The sequence below is a fragment of the Ursus maritimus genome, unplaced genomic scaffold (genome assembly GCF_017311325.1).
Source record: "Ursus maritimus isolate PB19 unplaced genomic scaffold, ASM1731132v1 scaffold_12, whole genome shotgun sequence".
NCBI lineage: Eukaryota > Metazoa > Chordata > Mammalia > Carnivora > Ursidae > Ursus > Ursus maritimus.
In genome coordinates this window covers 56,495,415-56,514,803 of record NW_024423564.1, presented here as the reverse complement: position 1 = coordinate 56,514,803, position 19,389 = coordinate 56,495,415, and the positions used below count along the sequence as shown (strand labels likewise).

Here is a 19,389-nt window from a genome sequence, read left to right as displayed (position 1 = left end):
ATGTTTTGATAATTATCCATATTCCCAATGTTCCATCCCCTACACCACTGAAAACATGTAAACCAAAGACCATACCCTTTGGAGATAACAAATCATCTTTTGTCTGCCCACCTTGCTCAATTCAATAAAGTTTTGGAGAGACCTAGGCTTATTTTAAGTGAAAAGATGAATAAGATGGGCCTTTAAGGAGATTAGTCTGTCCATGGGTGCCAGATACACCCACCACTAGTTGTAATGCAATGCAGATGGCTTGGAAGCAGAGTGCACTCAGGACTGTAGCATCATAGGTAACGGAGTCATTCTTCTTAGTAGCAGTGGATTAGCTTTCATGGAGGAGCTGGACTCCCAGCCTCTTCCCTAATGTAGTATAATGAATGGCTTTAGATCCTAGAAACCTAGGTTCAAGTCCTGGTTCTCCACATTTTGAACTGTGTCATCTGGAGCATATAACTTAACCTCACTGAACCTCAGTTTTCTTGTCTGTAGAATGGGGATAATTACAGTGTCTACCTGATGGAAATGTTGGAAGAAATAATGAGATAATCCATGTAAGCAATTAGCATTGTTCATTGCAAAGCTACCACACAGTAAATAATTTTAGCTACCATCATTTTTAAAAGGAATTAACTTTTCATCTTAAAAACATAGTATTCTTTCTTATTCTGCTGACATATAATCAAATAATCATGTTATATCCACGTAATGCTTTTAATACTTTTATAATGAGACATATAAAATTGCCAATATCTGACCTATAAAAATGGCAACTTCATAATAGCATTGCAAGCACCCTTTCTTGCAATGTCTCGTTTGATCTCCACAATAGCTCTGTAAGTGTGTTGGCACCAATGGGATTTCCTTCTACGGTCCTTTTTGAAAATCTCCTCGAATTCTCATGGATGCTGAGACATCAGCATGTTCAGTGGCTACTGTTATTTGCCAAGGTGGTAGGTAAGCACATGGCCGAGCTGGACCAAAGAATCCCTTCTGTGAGATTTTGTGGGTGAGGAGGGGTGGTGTGAGGATCCTAGGAAACTTTGCTAGCCTTTCAATAACTGCAGTGCTTTGGTATTAAACTCTGGAGCAGTTGGTCACTATGTTTTCTACCATTCACTTATCTAATTGGTAGTTACTGAGCACCTTCTATGCTCCAGGTACTGTTTTGGGGTTAGGGATATAGAAATTAACAAATGGACAAGATCCTTTTCCTCAATGAACTTTATTGTACTGGAAAAGACTGGAAACAAGCAGGCAAATAAGTCAGTGTGATCAGTGCTGTGCTGGGACTATGTGGAAAGAGCTAAACTGCACTGAGAGAGGAGGGTATAGCCAGCACAGTGTTAGAAGCAGAGAAAAGGCTGGAGGGAACACTAGTGGATTTGAGCATCTGGTTCCAGCAGCACCTGAAGGCCTGCTCTCTCACTGTTCTCTCAGCACCTTGCTTATTCAGATCTCCTTGGATCTCATGAACTGCCAAAACCTATCTCTCACTTTTATCCTTGAATTGAGTTAGGTTTCTGTCATTTGCGATCACAAGGGTCCATTCTAGTCTAGCAAATCTAATGGGAGCATTTACCCTTCTCCTTGTATAAATAAAGCGAATTAGGATATGGGTGGAAAAGTGGGTCTGAAACCTGAGCCACACAAGTCGTTTTGGGATATGTAACTTAAGCATAAATCATAAATAACTAAGGTGGCCTAGGATGTTGTATGAAATTTAAAAAATAATTCATCAATTTTAGTTGGGTCATTGCTGTCATCACCAAATTTGATAGCTTTTTATGGCCAACAATATGGAAAGATTGATAGGATCAGAGTATCTGGAAGCTGAAAAGGACTTTATGGATCATGAAATCAGACCTCAGTTTACAGATGTGGAGACAGAGGCCGAGAGCAGACACATGACACGTTCAAAGTCACATAGCTTGAGAGTAACCAGGGTAGAGTTGAACACAAGACTCCTGACTCTCAGCCCATGGTTAGGCTACAGTGGACTAATTCATTCACTTATTCAAGAAACATTTTGAATGTCCGTTATGTGTCAGGCCCTATTTTAGGCGCTGGGGTCACAGTGGTCTCTGTCCTTATGGAGTTTCATTCTAATAGGGGGAAGACAGACAATAAACAAATAGAAAATCTGGTGGTCTATGCTAGGAAGAACCTAAACCAACGCATGGGAGAGTATAACTCTGTGTGTGTGGTAGGGAGGAGTCATGTTATTCTAAATTGAGTGGTCAGGGAAGCCTTCTCTGAAGAGGTGTCGTTTAAGTCAGGATCTGAACAGCCAGAGGAATTGGCCCTGTGAAGATCTGAGGCAGGAGTATTCCAAGGAGAAGAGGTAACTTGTGCAAAAGCCCTGAAGTTGGAATGAATTGACCTGTTCGAAGAACAGAAAGAGGAGTAATGTGACTAAAGCATACTGAGAAAAGTGGGGAATTACAGGGTGGTGTGAACTAAAGTTGGAGAGGTCAGCAGGGTTTAGACTGTGGCCTTGGGGGCCAGGGTAAAAACTGTTTTTTTATTCTAAGTGTAACAGGAAGCCATTTGGGCAGTTTTAAATGAAGGAGTAGTGTGATCTAATTTCTGTTTTAAAACCTGATTCTGGGGGCACCTGGGTGACTTAGTCAGTTAAGCATCCAACTCTTAATTTTGGCTCAGGTCATGATCTCAGGATTGAGCCCCACTGTGGAGCCTGCTTAAGATTCATTCTCTCTCTCTCTCTCTCTCCCCCTCTGCCCCCCCCCCAGCACTCTCTCCCTTCCTCCTTCCCTCCCTCCCTCCAAACAAACCTGATTCTGATCACTTGTTGGACAATAGAGAGTGGAAATAAAGAGCCAGTCATGCAGGCAAGAATACTGGTGTCTGGAATAGGGTGGAGCAATGGAGGGGGCAAGAGGAAGATGGATCTCAGATGCGTTATGGAGGTAGACTTGACAGGATTTCCCTATGGCTTAGGGATGGTGGATGGTGGACCCAATCTCAATCAATGGCTAAGTCCCAAGTTCTTGCCTCAAGAAACTTAAGAAACAATTGGTGTTGCCATTCACTGTGCGTAACTGGGGAAGACAAAGATTTGAGGAGAAAAAATAAATCAAGAGTTCTAGACAAGAGGTCCATAATCTAAGGTTAGCAAGTGACAAAGTAAACCTAAAAAAAGAATCAATAGAAAACCTTGGAGGACAGAGACCATTGACTGCCACTCAGCTGCTACTCAGTTGGTCATCTGGTCCCTTATCCCTCATGGATTAATCAATGTGGAGCAACCTGACAAGTAATCATCACCATTATGGCAAACCACAGGGAGGTATCCAGAGATATCAAGAGGTCCATCCTAGCATCAAAAGTTACCAGGTGAATTCCCATCAGGAGGTGCAGAGTTGGACTGGGAGGGTCATTCCAGGCAGAGGAACACAATGTGCTCCAACAGTTCAGAGATGATAGGATCATGGTGAGCTGGAATGGAGACAAAGGGCGTTTGTGATAGTCTAAAATGATAGGTCAGCATTTTATTTTATAGGTGAGAGGTCAGAATAAGTAAACACCCCCAACTGAACATGCTGGGAGGAAAAACAGACTTCATTCACTCATTCATTCATTCAAAAAATCTTTATTGAGTCCAATCTTCATGCAAAACTGTTCTAGGTTCAAAGACCTAACAATAAATGGAACAAACACCCTGCCCTCAAGGAATTTACATTCTAACAAGAAAATACAGACTATAAATAAGTAATATAACCATGTGTCAGGGACAGATGAGTGCTATGGAGCAAAATAAGCCGTTAGCATGTTTTGGGCAGTTTGAGCATTTTGTTCTCTGCCCAGTGGGACCAGCTAATAGAGGAAGTGAATGGGGAAACCCATCCTTGCTCTGCTCATTGAACTGTGCCCAGGTGCTGGTTGCTTCTGCTCCAAGGAGGCCCTCTTCTTCTTTCTTGACGTGAATTACTGGGGCTGAATGTACAAAGAGGGGAGGGAAGGATGAGGTCACAGAGGTCAGAGAGTTTGGTCTTGTAGAGCCTTATAACCATTGTCAGAACCTTGGGTTTTACACTGAGTGTGATGAATTTGCCAAAACAATAGGGAATGGGGAAGCAGGAAAGGTGCCCTATATTTCTTCCCAGCCCTACTTCATTCACCTATCCCTGACCCTGCCCTGATTTGACCATTATGTTCTCTGTAGGGTGAGGAAATTGGAAACTTTTGTTCTCTCTCTATAAAATGACATCTACCAAACCTCTGATTCTCTATTGGTCCTTCATAGAAATCCCACCAGAACTTTGGTGTTTGATGGGGAGGAGGATAAATCTACTAAATCTTTCAAAACCAAGAACATCCGGTTTAACCCACTGAATCCCCAAGGTGGTTTCCTGATGGGAAGGCTCCCGGGTAAAGGAGAGAGATGCCAAGGAACCTGGTCTTGGGTCTGTCCCTGTCTCCCTGTGTCCCTTTGGGAAAGTCAACCCCTCCCTGTGGGTGAGGGGAGAGTAGTGCTGGGCTGAGGGCTCCGACTTCATTCTCTCTAAACTTCCATCCTGTTGTTCTACTATTTCTTGACCCCTCATCAGTCTTTTTCCTTCTCAAAGTTTCCCTACCTTTAGGCTTTGAAATGTGCACACTGTTGACAAAAAGAAGTAAGAGGTTCAGGGGGAGAGAAGAATCAGGGCTGGGCAAGTGAAAGGCGTCCCGGCTGGCATGGTCCAACACCAAGGAGGCCTGCGCAGCCAGAGCCTGGGGGTCCGTCCTGGTGACTGCTGGGGAAAGTCCTGGCTCTCTTTGCTGAAGGGGCTCTGACAGGCTAAATCCAAACCAGATGTGCACCAGAGAGAGCAGGGCCTATTACAAAGTGTTGTGAAATGGCCCAGGGGAGGTAAATAAGCAAAAACAGGCCAGTTGCCTAGCAGCGTGTACAACAAAACAAGGAGCAGCCCAATTGGCATTGGCCAGGGCAAAACTGCTCTCTGCCGTGGGGGAAGAAAGGACAGGGAGGGTTTGAGCCTGATGAAGACCCAGGAGGCCTGCTTCCAGCAGCCCTGCCCTACTCCCTGCTCTCTGGGGTGGCAAGGCCTACCACTGGCCCTGCCCAGCCTGGCTTCACAGCCTTAGGGACTTTGTGCCCAGCCAGCCCCATGGGGTCTGATTGGGGCCTCTCCCCAGTGCTGGGGAATTGGGGTATGGGAGGGACCACACCCCTCTGAGAACCACGCTCTGGCAGCATCCACCAGGAGGGGAAGAAAGGGAATGCAGCTACAGAGATCTGTCAGAAGTCTGCTATATGTCCTGTGCTTTACCTGCAAACTTCATCATACCTTCCTACACCGTGGATTTCTTGAGCACCTGTTATGTCCCAGGTTCTGCAATTGACAGCAGGGATAATCATAAAGGAACAGAAGAAAGGCACTCTTTGCTCTCCACCTATGGAGGAGAGAGACATTAAATAAGGAATTGTATGATCAAATGCATGATTGTGAATCATGCTAGGAGCTACAAAGGAAGAGAACTAGTGGCATGAAACAATGAAAAGGGGGTTGGATCTAAACAGAGCATGCAGGGAAGGCCTCTCTTAGGAAGGTAAGCTGAGATTTCAAGAATGAGTAGGCACATGCCAGGCAAGAAGAGGGGGCAGAGGGTCCCCTGCAGCTAGAAGGGCAGACAGGAAGGCCTTGGGGCAGGAAAGATCCTCCGCTTAGGAGCAAATGACAAAAGAGAGAGTGGGGCTGTGAAAGAGGCTGTGAAGGGGTGGAGAGATGGATAGGCCAGATCACAGAGGCCCTTCCATGATAAGGATGTGGGGTTTTGTCCTAAGTGCGGTGAGGAACTCTTGGGGTTTGTTTGTTGATGATAATATTGGGGAAGTGGCAGGAACCCTGAGATGATCAGATTCATGTTTTTAAAAGATTTTTCCTAGGTATAACTTGGCAATTTTGAAAGGGAACAAGAGGGGGTACAAGAAGGACAGTCAGCAGGCTCTTAAAATAATCTCAGCAAAAATGTCAATGGCTTGGATTGGGGGCAGGATAAGAGGAGATAATAAGAGAAACTCAAGGTACATTTTCTATTGACTCCAACATTACAATCAGGTATTATTATCCCATTTAAAAAGTTTGAGTAACTTTTCCAGGTCACACAACTCCCTTGAAGGGGCAGTTCATAAAGGACAGACTCAGCATTAGAACCCAGACCTTCTTGACTCCTAAGCCTGTGCTCTGTACATAATAATGCAATGCCTACGATTGTTTTTCTCCAATGACCTGCTAAGGATACAGAACTGGCCAGAGCTGAAGATGGCTGGGTCTGAGAAAGTGGGGGCAGAAGAGTCACATCAGGAAGGAAGGGTAGTGTGTGTATGATTGTGTGTGTGTGTGTGTGTGTGTGTGTGTGTGTGTGTGCATGAGAGAGAGAGAGAGAGAGAGAGAGGAGTGAACAGGAGGCAAGCCTGTTTGCACAGCTTCCCTGTGCTTTCCTCACCTCTGTGTGGCAGTTTTGCAAGGCACTTCTGGCTATACTGTCATAACTAGCCCTTGCCAGGCCAGTGCTTGCTTAGCCCCCAGCAATGATGGAGACACACCTCCCTCTTGGGGGAGGGCTGAGGTGACTCCCACAGCCCAGGAACAAGTCAGGAGCTTGGAGACACCAGCTTGATGGTTACCCCGCAGGGCTTGGATGCCAGGACTACTTGTGATCTTGGGCTCATTTATGAACTTCTTGATTTTCAGTTTGCTAATCTGCAAATGGGCATAGTAATACCTGCCTCATAGGGTTGTTTAAGGAGATATTGGGGTTTAACCTAGTGCCTGACACAGAAGTAGCACTCAATAAAGAGTGTCCATTTTTATCACGGCAGTCGAAGACCCTTATCAAAACGAGGCGAGGGGGTCTGTACTCCACATCTGAGGTGGACTTCTCCCACTCCTACCGTGTTCTGCTATTTGGAAGAGCACTGGCCTAGGAGTTGAGAGACCTGAGCCTTCTGGCTCTGCTGCTGACTTGCTGTGGGGCTTTGAGTGAGGCCTCTCCCTCTCTGAGCTTCAGGTACTCTTACCTATAGAATGAGGGAGTCACACCAGATGAAATTCTATTCCAGGGCATGGAAAGAAGACCCTGCTATTTACTTGGGGCTGCTCTGACCATGGGAGGGAATGGAGGAATAGGACAGAGGAGTACAGAAACAGAAATGTTTTCCATTAAATGTGGATTTTTCCCCCAAAACACTTTTTAACATCCCCCAAAGATTCTGCAGTTTAGACAAATCTGTCCTACACAATAGAGTTGCCTATAGCCCCACAGATGGGTTCTCTGATCTTTTGTTGTACTTCCTGTTTCTTCCACTTAGAGATAGTTTCACATCCACAAGGTTGTAGAATCTTTGTCCAGCTTGCACGATCATCCCTTTGAGGTTTCTTACCGTTGTAGGAAGAAATAACAAATGAGCAACAGTGAAATGCTAAGATGAACCCTGTGGTGCTGGGGTGGAGTTGGAGATAGCAGTCGGAATCCCATTCCGTTCAATGAGATGCATGTGGGTAGAGATGTGGGTCTATGTAGGCTAGTGGACGTACATCCTTTTCCTGGCTGTGTCCACTGAGATGGCCCAGAAGCAGTGACACTCCAATAGCAACAAGTACAACTTACATACCCAGGTTTCAAAAAACCATTCTCCAATAAAAGAGACCAGGATTCCTTGGAGAAATACGAGCTGAACCTGTAGTATGTTATAGTGGCGTGTATAAATGAATGAATGAAGCAAGTGTTCAAAACAACAACAGAAAAGATGGGGCCATGTTAAAAGGACACAGAAACCAACCTGAAAAGAGCTCCCAATGGCCAAGGCTATAACAATTTAAGCAACAAAGTATTAATTGTAACAATTGTAATAATCAATAATAATTACCTGAGGTAAGATCTGCTGGTGAATGCTTAAATTAACAGATGAAACCTTCAGGAGGAACAAGATACTCGTGTAGCCCTAAATTATCCCTTTCCTCAAGTATGTATTAATTCCTGTGGTGATTTTAGCGTATGTCCTAAATTCCTTCATACACCTTCCTCCAGAGGTGGAACTTACTCCCTGCCATTGAGTGTGGGTTAGACAGTGACTCCCTCACTCCTAATAAATAGAGTCTAGGAAGGAAAAAGAATAGCTTTACAGTAGTGAAACCTGGCAGACAACACCTGAACTAAGTCTTCAAGGTTAACATTACCAGTGATAAGTTATGTTGATACGGCTCATTTACTGATGGGAAGCAATGAGACAGCAAATCACCTCTGTGTGTTCTCCCCCAAAATCCATAACTACAGTCTAACCCTAAGAGAAACATCAGCCAACAAAAACTGAAGGACATTCTACAAAACACCTGACCAGTATCAAGGTCAAGGTCATGAGACACAAGGCAATATAGAGAAACTGTCACAGATCAGAGGAGCTTAAGGAGCCATAAGTGACTGCACTGTGGTAATGTAGATTAGATTCTGCAGTGGAAACAAGAGCACAGGCGGAGAAATGGGAAATCCAAATCATGTCTACAGGCTAGTTAATAGTATATGTACCATGTTAACCTCTTAGGGTCGATAAACATACCACAATTACGTAAGATGTTAACATCAGGGAAGCTTGGTGGAGGGTATATGGGAATCTCTATACCATCTTTGTAACTTCTCCGTAAATCTAAAATTGTCCCCCCAACTCCTGCCTCACCCCCAGAAAACTTTAAGAGTATAAACTCTTCCAGGGAAAAGGCCATGATATATACATTTTCTCTATCTTCTAAGAAGTCCTAGCAGGGCCAAATATTCTTGTAGGGGAGTGCTCTTTGGAAGCACAGAATGTGTCCTGATCACATTTCTATCCTCAGATTAACTAGTGGTAGCACCTGATAGGTGAACGTGGCTCTGGGAAGTGGGAGAATGGGGTTCCAGTCTAGGCTTCACAATGAATGACTATGTACACCGTAGGAAACTCACTTAATCTCTGAGTCATATATTTCTTCATCTGGAAAATGGGGACAAAATACTCCTAGCTTTGTAGGGTTATTAGGATTAAATGAGACAATGAATTGTGGGGAAAGGTTTTATAAATTTCAAAGCCCTGTGTAAATATTCATTGTTATGTTGACCTACAGATACTGATCAATCACAAGTTCCACCTGAATGGATCAGTGTTTCCCCAGCTCTCCACCTATGACACACCTGTGCACAGAGTCAATCATAAAGAACATAAAGATCCCTCCCAGGATTCACCTGCTCAAACACACCCTGGATATGCATACAGGTATGACTCTTTTTTCCTAACACAGACATCATAAGCTTCATCCTTTGCTTGCTACTATTCATGTTCTGGCAAAGAGAAATGAGGAAATCCTGCTTGTCCCAGACCATGTAAGGCTTCTTTCCATAATACTACAAGACTCTATCAAATTGTAATATGGTGAGATATTATAATAATGATGTCTACCTTTCATGGTAGGGTTCTAAGGGCTGTGTGTATATTAGCTCAATGTTTCTAAGATGTCAGTAATTTTTGCTCCACCTTTATTAATTTTGCCATATATGAATGTCATCATATTATGTCATCTCCAATTGCTTTAATAGGATTCAGTGTATATTCAGTGAGTTCTGTAAGTCTGTGTTAGTTTATTTTGTTCTATACCCTGGGATGTCCAGTTGCCCTACATAGGAAAACACAGTCCAGGGCAATTTAACCAGCATTCAGTCAATGACATTTAGTCAAGAGGCCACACTCCAAGACAACATTTCAGTTATTTTTATCTCCAACACAGATTTGTTAATTACCAAATAGATATTGGAGATTGGTTTTAATTGACAAAATTAATGTTTTAAAAAATACGTAGGTTGGCTAAAATATCATGAACGTAGTACTCACCTTTGCATGAATAATACACAAGAATCTAGTGGTGTTTTCACCATTCACTCTTTGAAATGGTGGACAAGGCTTGATTCTAAATCTCCTTGAGTCCAGCTATGATTTAGAGTACTCTAGTCATCTGCAACTATGGTGGACACGGAGAATGAGCTACTCAGACCACTGACTGCATGGAGCATAAAGATCCTCACTTCAGTAGTACCTGAATCATGCTCCCAAGGGCATTCCTGGCCAAAGACTGAACATACCAGGAATAGGGGGACAGGCTGGTTGCTAGGAGATGGGGATTTCTCTGATGAGCACCACTGGCTCAGAACTCTCAAAAATTTTGCCAAACCTCCCTTGGGACTGCACTGTAGTCTAAGACACTTCCACACAACTTTCCTTCCTTAATGCCGGCTTTCTCACTCAGGGTCAGAGCAGCAATGGAGTCTAACACACCCCCAGGCTCCCCTGGCTTCCCCTCCCCCATTTTCTCTGAGAGCCTTTTTCATAATACATTTCTTACACATTTACGTGCACCTTGTGTCTGTTTCTCAGAGGACCCAGAATAACGTAAATGGTGCTGAGAGTGGTTTAAAAAAACAATCGGTAAGATAGGGATTTGAGACTGGCTCATCCACCACACAGCAGGTGAAAGGGGCACAGTCCCGATACCTAGGCGAGACACAGATGGTCCCCAGAACAAGGTGATGGCATAATTAAAAAGATTTCATCAGTGGTGACCTTGGAAAATGTCCTGGTGGAGGGGAATGCTGAAGCAAATGCAAAGATGTAAACATTTAAAAAATATGAGGGGACAAAAGACTAGAGAGTTGGCTGGTTGCTACTAAATTGTATTAACACTCTGCAGAAGGTTGATGAGACAGTGAAGGCATTTAACAAGCAGTAAATGGCTAAGTGTGAGCATCATCAGAACTCTGTGGCAGCTTCCCGTGAGGCCCCCCATCACCTGTGGCTGAAGGGCAAACCAACTGAAGAGTATGCTGAAGTCCTGACTGAGATTTGCAAAGCTCTGGTCAAGGCAGGTCTGTTATGTGAAGGACAGAGTCCGAGTATAAAAATGTGGGACCGTGAAATGTGGGTGCCCTGAGGAAACTGACTCTGCTGGCTCCCAAGGTAATACATAGCGTTAAACCCAGCTGGAGACATGCTGGTCTTAGTAAGTGAGGAAAGTGACTACACACTTAAAGACTTCCAAGAATTAGCTGTTATATATCAACAGGAGCCGGGGACTACCCCAAGACTGTTTTGAAGATATTTGATCAAGGAAACCATACTGACTGACTAAGCAAGAATTCATTGACTTGAGACGTAGGATTTAACTTTCCATGAGGGACACCTAGGATGGGGCAAACTCATGACTGAAAAAACAATGGCCAACTCTCAGGGGAGTGCCTGAATTGCCCTGGTAAATGGACAGGAAGGAGTAAAAAGACTGAGGGATAAGACATGCTGGCATTAATATAAGAAGACTGATAAGAAGACACACCATTCTCCAAGGCCACCAGGGAGGCATTGGTGAGAGAAACACAGCATCACTAAGAAGTTCAGTGGTAGCCTCTTCTGCAGGCCAGAGGCCATCGCAGAGATGGGCTCTTCAATAGCCATGAGGGATGATGGTTCTCCCTACCACTCATCCACCCAAGTAATGGAGGTCAGGTGGTGGTACTAACCACCAGAAGCCAGGAGACCACAATCACTGGGTAACCAGCAAGGTCAGAGAGGTAAACAAGGGAGTCTGACCCACAGGGAGGAGGATATGGTTAATAGCACATGATGTCCCTAGGGACAAAAATAGATTGTTGGTCAACAAAGGTGATGTTTAATATCTATACCAAGAAAAACAAAAATGGTGGGCAGGAGTCTGAGGGCTGTCACCTTAATAAAAGTCATAGCCCTTGCTCAGTTCCCACACCTGAGCCAGATCCAGAACCCACTAGTTGAAGAGATGGCTGGGTCCCTAGGAAGAAAAATCCTGCAATACCATGACACATATATACTGTGATGCTTTTTCTAGTGCCTTCCTAAATAGACCTGTGACCACTGACTTGGAGGACTGTCCTCTGAGGACAGGGGGGAATATCCGGACATTTGGAGCACTATCAGACACAGGGTTTGAGTTGATATCAACATCTGGAGATCTAAAGTCTCACGGTCTCCTATTAGAGTGGGGGCCTATAGGCAGGGCCAGCTTCTTGGACTGGCCATGTAACCAGTACAGCCATACAAAGCCCCATACTTTGAAGGGCCTGCACAAGGGGTTTAATGTTCTGTGCCTGCTGTCTTGAAACTCTTAATATTTTTTCTTTGATATTGTTTTATAAGTAAAGCCCAATGGGACAATTGACCTCAGCATGACCCCACTCCCACTGCCTCCGAAAGACAGGCTCTCTGCCACCTGCTTCCCTGCTTGCTGGTCCTCTAGGACCTATTCAGCTGTCCTTAATCACTGCTGTTTTCAGACATGAGAGGGACCTGGGTATGGGCAAGGGGTGAGCCAGGCCCAAGCATCCCACAGCATCTTGGGGCAGGACATGGAAGCCACCGTCCCTGCCTTTGACTAGCAGTGCTACAGTATACTTGGTGAGTGACAGGCCAGAGGCTATGTCTTGATGTAGGGAAGACTCTTCTTCACCTTGATCCTGGTACCAAGTATGTCCTGGGGAAGAGGTTTAAAGATCTTTGGGAGCTGCCTGTCTGACATGAGCTGGGATGGTGGGCCTTGGGAAGTTAAGATGCCTAGCTCAATGTCCACATACCCTGCCTGTGGTCAGGACATGGCATAGTAGTTCAATAGCCAGTGAGGGGGAGCCTCACAGCCATAAGGCCAGAGTGAGGGAACGCGTATCCTCCTTTGCAAGGCTAAGCTTGCACTCACCTTGCAAGTATCTCCGTGCTCAGGAGTGCTCCATCAGTTGGCTCTATCTGGGGCATCCTCTTTTCCTCCTTCTATCCTTCCTGAGTCTGTCTTATGTTTGCCTCTTTTGGCCATCTTGAGGCACCCTTAGGGACAAGCCTTGAAATACAAATATGTAGTTGTGATGATTCGGCATACAAGTTGAATATTCTGATATTTGCATTTTAGGCTGGCATGATGAATGGTAAAATTCATGCTAATAATTTACAATTATCATTTTTACTTACATTAAATAGCAAATAAAAACACTATGACAAATTGAGAGAGAGCCTACAGAAGAAAGAAAAATCTTTATATGTACCTTTGATGGCACTTTTTTCCTGCTTTTTGAACAAAGGGCCCTGCATTTCCATTACTCTGGGATCTGCAAATGGTATAGTCAGTCCTGTCTACGTGAGACAGGCAATAAATAAAATTCTGGCTAAAGTCTGGCTCATAGTAAGCCCACTGGGCTCATGGACCCACCCAGTAGTGATTTTCTCAGTCCATGAGTATATAATTGGAATTTATATATTTGGCAATTGGAGTAATCCCACATTAGATCCTTAGATTGTGAGGTAAGGTCATCATGGCAGGGAGGAAAAGAGAAAAACTCTGAAACTGCCCTCCACCCCAGCCAAGACAGTAAATCAAAAATAATCACATCCTGGGGGAGTGGAGGATTAGAGTCCCCATTAAACACTTAAAAATTGCAGGAACGGTGGTCCCATGTAATTTACCAGCATAGTCCCTGCAGAAAGCTGATAGATCCTGGAGATTGAAGACTATTGCACATTTAACAAAGTCGTAGCCCTGGCTCCTGTAGCTGGGCCAGACATGGTATCCCTGCAAAAAGTGATTAATAAGACTTCAGGGATATGGTATGCCACCACTGGTTTGGGGAATGCATTCTTCTTCATTTCAGTTTGAGAAGAGGATCAGATATGATTTGCATTCACATGGGATGGATAATATTCATTTTCTCAGGACTATGTCACCTTTCCTGGCCTCTGTTGTAATACAGCCTGAGAGAATTGGAGCCCAGGACACAGGTGCATTACATCAATCACATCATGTTGATTGGATAAAATAGACAAACAGTGGCTGGTATGCGGGAGGTCCTATTTAGACACATGCACTCCAGAGGATGGGAGATCCACCATACAAAAATTTAGGAACCTGTTACTTCAGTGAAGTTTTCAGGCATCCAGTGGTTCAGGATATGCTGGGATAGTCTTTCCAAAGTAAAAGACGAATTGCTGCATTTTGCATCTACTACTAATACTTAGTAGTGGTGCTGATCTCTAGTTGACCCTGTATCTAGTTATCATTCCCTCAAGATCTCATGCCTAGGGCTGAAGCATCTGATTGGGCCAGTGTAGGTCAGTTGATCATGGTCTAGTGCACAGCTTCCCAACCAGTAAGATATCATCTTGGAGATAGTGGGCAGGTCCTAGGAGCTTCAATCATAACCAGTGTCATCTGGGCTCTAGCCTTCATGCTATTTAACCAAGGATGCTTTCCATACATGTACCATGGTGTAGAAAAGATGCCGGTAAGCCCTGTTCCAGCTGCCTGGGATGGCAGAAGGGAATGTCTTTCTTCCTGGAGACAAAGTCATGCTCCTATTCCTATTTAAGAAGACTTTTTCTGACATTTAGTAACTCAAAAAATGTCCACTCCACTAAGGCAGTTATTAGCTCAACATTATTTAAGCACCTACTATATGCTCAATGTTCTGCCTCTAAATAAACCAAATGCCTTGGGTTAATATGTACCAGGAGTGGTTAAACCATTTCCTGAATAATTTGGACAGTGGTAGGCATGACGTTTCTTGTTTTTGTCATTTCTGGTAATTTCACTTTGTGGCTCCCATTTTTTTAAAACCAGATTTGGATTGATGACCTAGTTGTTTAATTCTCTGCTGCAGATGTGTGATGTCTGAAGGAACAGAATCTCTCCATTATGATTCTTCCATTGGAGCATTCCATAAGATTCCTAGTGAAGTTTTTCCTACCCTGTTTCCTCCAACATCCTATCATCTGCCAGATATGTGGCCTAAGGGCAGTGCTGATCACACCACAGCCTGGATCTCCTGAGAAGGTCTGTCTGGTTTGGGCCCCATTTAAAACTGACAGCCTTCTGTGTCACCCAGTATATAAGCAGGAGCAGTATTCCTGTGTGTGAAATGTTTTGCCTCAAGAACCCAAGGAAGCCTACCTGATGCAGTGCTTTGGACAGCCTTGGGGGAGATAGCGAGTTTCCAGCAGGGGCTGTCAGCATGGCAGTGAATGTCCACTGATGACCTAGTCAGTAGCAATATCCTAACTAGACTCTTCTTGTATTAGCATTGGACTCTCTTCTTATTTCCAAGCCTCATCTGTTTTGCCTTCGCATCAATTCTGTGGGCTAGGCACAGGGTCACTAGCCTCCTCATGAGTTTCTTAAGGGCATACCTCTCTTGGTAGAGTATTAGAAAGAAGAAAACCTTCCTCCAAGCTGAACACAGCCTTTACTCTCCCTCATCTAGTTGCCTTTCGTCAGGACACAACCAATACAACTCTACTTGGTAGCATTAATTTTGCAAATACAATTCCAGGCTATTTCTTTTCAACTGAATTCAACAAGATTTGGTCTCGTTAGTGGCAGACATTTCTTCTTTTTCCTCTTGGAACGTAGCTTACCACATTTCCCAGCATTCCTTGCAGTTCTGTGGCTCCACATGACTAACTTCTAGTTAACAGGGTATGGGAAAAAAGTGAGGTGCTTCCAGAGCTAGACGTATAAACTTCTCACATAATCAGCTATTCTCTCTTTCCCCAGCTGATCACTGAAGTCACCTTAAGAGGGCAGACCCATATGATGGGAGGAGCCTGAGCTCCTAGTTCTTGAATGAGTATGTAGAGCAGAGTCCCTCCCTGCTCCACATGCCAAGAAATGAACTTTTATAGTCTTTGCTTGTCTGTTAAGGAAGTTAATTTACTATGACAAATACAGCATTTGCACCTAAGAATCCTGGTTAGTCCTGGTCTCCCTGGGTTACTAAACTTTATCCAGCTTTTATCAACTCAACTCATAAGCTGCTTAATAAAAATGAGATCTAGAGTTTGAAATGTATTTTCTGTTCCTCTAATACCTAGCCCAGGGTATGCCTGCAGGAAATTAGAGCCAGTAGATTTTTTAGAAAATGTAGTTCAGTTCTACTTGTCCCAGTTCCCTCTCCACCAGCACACTTTTCACAAAAAGAAGGAAACTGAGGTTTAGAAGAAATAAAATAATAGGAACTAAATGAATATTCAATTGAATGCAATGTATAACTGCTGATTCTTAGTCTAGTTTTCCGTATTCATTGATTCAGGAAATAAAGTTGGAAAAATGTCTCCTTTTGTCCTGCTATAGCTTCTCAATAAAAGGAATTAGTCATTGATTGCTATATAACAAGTTACCTCAAAACTTAGTAGCTTAAAACTACGCACTTATGATTGCAATTCTATGTTCAGAAATCTGGGTGTGGGTTAGCTAGGTGCGTCTGGCTAAAGGTCTCTCATGTTCCAAAGGAAGACGTTGGAATATTTAAATGTACAAACCTGGGGGCTCCAGGACTGAAACCCAGGTGGAGTTGCTCAGCTGGTGCTAAGGTCTCTGAGCTTGGAGGAGGAGCTCTGTAGTGCTACAACCCAGGCCTCTTAGGGGGGACTTCCAGCAGCTAGTGCTGATGTCTCTAATGGGATGTAATGAAGTTCTGCAAGTATTGGAAACTGCCAACTGGATCCAAGTGGAAGGAACTGCTGCTGCCTAGGTGAAGAAACAAGGCTGGGGTGACATGGACGGGAACAGGAAGCAAACAGGATGGAGCAAGTCTCTTCCTCTGCCAGTCTTACAGTCTCTCTAGCATCCCCTATCTGCAGAGCCTAAACGGAAGCTGCTGGCAAAGGAGGCATTTGGTTTGTAGAGTCCCAGCCCGATGTCTCAAAACAGGGTACTGAAGTGGGGGATGGGGGAAAAAGGAGTAGAATCCAAGAGACAGTATCTTTATAACTTGTACATGGAGTCATCCTCAACACTGGTGGCAGTCACTTGGTATCTTTAATTTCCTTAAATGCTCCTATAATAAGTGCTGACATTTGCTCATCTCACTACAGCTTTTTTCAAGCCCGTTATCTCATTTAATCTTAAGAAAATGATAGGAATCATGATTTCCCTGTTCAAGACAATGGCACCCAGGAAAGTCAAGCACTTGCCAAATGACATACAATATATAAATGGTAGACCTGGGTCTCTCTGACCTCAAGTCCAGTGTCTTTCACTATATCACACTGTCTTCTCAAAATATGTATACAAAGTGAATGAATCAATGACCCTATTGTTATTATTAAATCCTTAATCAATCAGAAATTAACTCATGTGAGCATATTTAGTAATTATCACTTTAATTCTCCTTGACTTAAGTTTCCTCCATCCAGTCAACAAATATTTAGTAGGTATACTTTATGCTGTGGAAGGAGAGAAAAACGTAAATAGGATATCTGTCCTCAAGGATGTCTGGTTTAACGTGAGAAATGAAAAATTTCATTACAATGTGTAAGAAGTATTATTATAGAAGTGGCATAAGATGCCAGCAACTCTCTCCTCTACTCCACTTGGGGAAGGAAAAGAGGGAAGGAAGTCAGTGAAGACTGTGGAGAGTAGATGACCAGGGATATGTTCCAGGAAGGAGGAGCAGCCTATAAAAGGTAATGGGAAAAATACTTTTGTAAGTGCATTAAGACTCCCTCTTGAAGAACGTGGAGAGGGGAAGAGACTATAGAAGAAAGAGAGGGTACCAAGCCAAGAACAGCCATCTTGTATAGGTTGAATGCAGTCCTGAGGACAGTCGGTGAATCTTGTCTCTTGAGTCGTCTCTTGAAAGGGCAGCAAAGCCAGAGTTTGCATCTGACCTTCTCATCTGTGTGCTTAAGGTGGCAGAAGATAAAACCTTTCTCTCTCCCGGGTTTCCTGGATTAAGAGGAACCTGCTCTAATTAGCCAGGACCAGTTGTTCTGAGTCCATTGCTGAAGAAATTCTTACCGTTTTTTGGTTCCAGTAGATCATTCTTTGATGTCACAGGGCATTTTCTAGGGAAAACATATGCCAAACTTTCCCCCTAATATCTGGGTAGTGCCCCCACAGAGAAATTAAGGAGGAGAAAGCCCCTATTTGGAAAGCCCCAGGTGACCAAATTTCTGACCCTCTGTGTTTTCATTCTCCCTCCCTTAGCTCTGTGAAGATCCCTTTCCGAAGTCATCATAAACTCTAAATCCAGCTGAGTGCCTTTTTCGGTGGGTGGTCATGTTGCTTAAATACACCACTAACAGTGGTTCTCTCTTGGGGGTGGGATTACCAGGGCCCTTCCACATTCTGGAAGTGTTTTTACATTTCTGTATTGTTCTAATTTTTTAGCCACCTCTATTATGTATGTAGTTTAACAAACATGTGTATAAATACGCACTTAAAACCATCAGAGACATTCTTGTTGCTAAAAAGTGTGAGGTATACAGGATGCAGGAGTTGGAAGGAACTTTTGAAACTCCAACTGTGGTCCGTGGCCCAGCATCATGAGCTTCCCAGAGAACTTGTTAGAAATGCAGAATCTCAGATCAGCCCTGACTCCCTGCATCAAAATCTGCATTTTAAAAGTTTCCCAGGTGATTTGTATACATATTAACATTTGAAAAGCTCTGATCAAGTCCAGCTAACTTTTGGATTTTTACTGCTAAGGAAACAGAAGGAATAGGGGGAACAATCTGTCAATATTCACACAGCTTGTCAGCATCAGAACTAGGACTTTGACTCCTGTCTTTAGACTCCCAGACCAGGACTCTTTTCCTGCCTTCCTGCTTGCCTTTCCATCCGTGGTCTTCCTAGAACCTCTGCTTATTTTTCTATACTTTACATGTGAATGCATTCTAGGTCTCAGGGGAACATGGAAAGTGAAAATTAGGCTCTCAATACAGCTCAATACTCCTAAGTAAGATAGAGCACTGCAGTCTGGGAATTGGGTCCACTAGCCTTAGATTGGGCCCCACATCACATTCTAATAGCATGTGAGAAGAGACCCAAGGTGAACTAAGGAACAAGTGCAGGTGGGAAAACTAACAGAGCTCGTGATATTAGGGTATCTCTGGAAATTCAGGGACAGGGGCAATGCTCAGGAATCCCTTTAGTTATCGGTTCCCATTTGTATGGGTGTTGAAAAGAGTCAAATGCTGGCTACGTGTTATGAAGAAGGGAATCACCAGTCATTGAATACCAGCTCATACAAGTGTTAGCCAGCCCAGCTGTTCAGAGTTTGCTGAGTCCGCAGTGTTGGCTGCAGCTATTGATCTAAAGACATCCTCAGACTGGGGTATATCTTACTCAAGAAATCTGAGTCCTGTTCCAACCAACAGGGGGACCAGATGTTTGGAGACAAGGAGTCCTTGCCTGAGACCTTGGGGGATACTTGGGGAAGCAAAAGTTACAGGCTGGGCCAAAGACACACAAGAAACTCAAGTCCTACCCATCAGAAGTACTGTCTGGAAATTAGCTGCAGTGTGGGGAGTAAGCACCAGGGAGAAGCCAGCAGGCAAGAAAA

General features: G+C 43.9%; 1 long non-coding RNA gene across 1 annotated transcript in view; it reads left to right on the top strand.

Annotated features, from left to right (window-relative positions):
• Nucleotides 1–19,389, top strand: part of LOC121102087 — a 291,047-nt gene that overhangs the window by 97,347 nt on the left and 174,311 nt on the right. The window contains exon 3 of the long non-coding RNA XR_005834157.1: nt 9,117–9,265. This is a non-coding gene — a long non-coding RNA (uncharacterized LOC121102087). The remainder of the gene's footprint in view (nt 1–9,116; nt 9,266–19,389) is intronic.